At 40.0% G+C, this 2,725-nt stretch overlaps 1 non-coding gene across 1 annotated transcript; it reads left to right on the forward strand.

The window, feature by feature from the left end:
• The first annotated feature begins 1,548 nt into the window (after positions 1-1,548).
• Positions 1,549-1,655, forward strand: LOC141636129 (small nucleolar RNA R71). Its single transcript, XR_012540763.1, has one exon. It is a non-coding gene; the product is annotated as a small nucleolar RNA R71 (small nucleolar RNA).
• Positions 1,656-2,725: the final 1,070 nt, after the last annotated feature.

The following is a 2,725-nucleotide window of genomic DNA, read 5'->3' on the forward strand; positions in this document are numbered from 1 at the left end:
GGAGTCTTCTTCCATGTCAACAATGACAAAGTCCACCGGGATGAAAAATTTCCCAACTCTTACGGGAACATCTTCCCATATCCCTAATGGTGTCTTCGTCGATCTATCGGCCATTTGGAGTGTGATATTGGTGCATTTAAGCTCTCCCATCCCTAACCTTTTACTCACCGAGTACGGCATAACACTCACACTAGCCTCTAGATCACATAAGGCTTTGTTGATCGTGGTTTCGCCAATGGTACACGGTATTGAGAAGCTTCCCGGATCTTTGAGTTTTGGAGGTGAACTCCCTTGAAGGATTGCACTACTCACCTTAGTGAAGGCGATAGTCTCAAGCTTCCGGATCGACTTCTTCTTTGTGAGGATGTCTTTCATGTATTTTGCATAGGCCGGCACGTGATTGATTAATTCCGTGAAAGGAATTGAGACTTCCAAATTCTTCACAATTTCCATAAATTTTCCAAGTGGGTCATCAAATTTGGTCTTGGCTTCACGACTCGGAAAAGGAAGTCTAATCACAATGGGCTCCTTCTCCTTGACCTTGTCTTCATTTTTCTTTGAAATTTCTTCTTTTGATGGTTCTCCATCATTGGAGTTTTGCATAATTTCTTCTTTGTCACTAGCTTCCACAACTTCATCCTCAACTTGCTTCTTCGGTGTTTCATACCTTGTACCACTCCTCAAGTGAATGGCACTAACCGTTTCATGTCTTGGGGGATTACTTTGAGGTGGTAATTGCCCATTTTGTCTTTGTAAGCTTGAAGATGCTAGTTGAGTCAATTGGGTTTCCAACATTTTGGTGTGAGCTAGGATGTTGTTGATGGTGATTTCCTTTGCTTGACTATCCTTTTGCATTTGAGTGAAAAACTCTTGTTGATTCTTTTGCATTTGGAGGACCGCTTTTTGAACATCAAAACCTTGGTCATTTTATTGATTGTATGGAGTTTGATTTTGGTAACCTTGGTTTTGGTTGTAAAAGGGTCTTTGATTTTGGTTTCTCATTGGAGGTGGGGTGTATATTGGTTGAGGGTTTTGAATATTTTGGCTTTTGTATGAGAGATTTGGATGGAATTTGGTGTTTTCATTGTAATAGTTTGAATAAGGGGTACCACTCTTGTATGCTTGGAAAGCATTCACTTGTTCATTTGTTCCCCTAATTCACCTTGGTCATGTCCCAAAGTTCCACAATTCTCACATATCCCACTTGGGATTGATGAAGATGCCCTCATGGCATTAACATGATGCTTTGGTGATTTCGAGGCTTCTTCAAGTCTAGCCATAGCTTTTACAAACTTCAAATTGATGGTATCAATGTGAGCACTAAGTTGAGCGCCCAATTGAGTAATGGAGTCCACTTCATGCTTTCCTCCTCTAGTAGCCTTGTGAGGTCTACTATATTGTGAGTTATGGACCGCCATTTCCTCAATTTTTTTCCAAGTTTGATTGTCATCAACTTCGGTGAACATTCCATTTGATCCCATGTTGAGAATGTTCCTTGAATCTTCATAAAGACCGTTCCAAAATTGTTGTACCAAGAACCACTCGCTAAGTCAATGGTGAGGACATGAGCGACAAATTCCCTTGAATCGCTCCCAAGCTTCATACAAAGATTCTTCATCCCTTTGCTTAAAGCCCGTGATTTGAGCTCTTAGCATGTTAGTCTTTTCCAGTGGATAGAACTTTTTGTAGAAAGCTAGAGCCAACTTTTTCCAAGAATCAATTCGGAGAGTAGCCTTATCAAGGCCTTTCAACAATTGTTTTGCAGTGCCAATTAGAGAAAAAGAAAATAAGACCCATCGAATTTGGTCTTGAGTTACACCGGTTTGAGAAATCGCATCACAATAGTCACAAAAAGTCTCCATATGAGAATGAGGGTCTTCACTAGGCATCCCCCCAAATTGGCTTCTTTCGACTAATTGGATAAATGCGGATTTGGCAATAAAATTTCCGGTTAGATGTTGTGGTGTGGGAGTACCATTGGGTAGGTTCTCCTCGGTGGGTACGGAATGTGATGAAAACTTAGGCATTGTGGGTTGATTTTGTGTTGGATTTTGTGTTGGGTTCTCCTCACCTTCTCTTGCAAAAGGGTTGATGAACTCAATAGTATTTGGTTGAATATCTACAACCTCACCAATACCTCTCAAAGTTCTCCTAGAAAGTCTCCTATTGGTTGTCAAGGTCCTTTCAATTTCGTGATCAAAGGGTAACAAGTCACCTTGTGACCTTCTAGACATGCAAAATATCAAACAACTCCAAAACAATTAGAACAAACCTTGAGGAGCTTTACTTCCCCAAGGCAAAGAAAGACACAACTAATAACAATACAAGAAAATATAAATCAAGTTAACACCATTCCCAGCAACGGCGCCATTTTTGGTCGGACTATATTTTTCGGTTACTTGTCGTTAGGAGCACCTAGACCAAAACACAATTTATAACTTCACAAACAACTCAACAATTAGTAAAGAGGCAAGTAAAGGTCAGATCCCAAGGGACGGGAATTGAGATGAGATTTCTATTGCAACTAGTGGTGTCTTAAGGGGTGTCACAATTGGGGTTTGATGTAGAAGATCACTAAACTAAATAGCAATGAAAGTAAACAAGCAAGATGAATAAAAAGGGATGTAAACAATTGATAAAAGGTACTAGGGTGTCATGGGGTCATAGGGGATTCATGGGAATTAATCATACAAACATATTCTCAAGTTATAAGCAAGCAATTGTT

Source organism: Silene latifolia, chromosome Y (assembly GCF_048544455.1).
Source record: "Silene latifolia isolate original U9 population chromosome Y, ASM4854445v1, whole genome shotgun sequence".
Classification (NCBI taxonomy): domain Eukaryota; kingdom Viridiplantae; phylum Streptophyta; class Magnoliopsida; order Caryophyllales; family Caryophyllaceae; genus Silene; species Silene latifolia.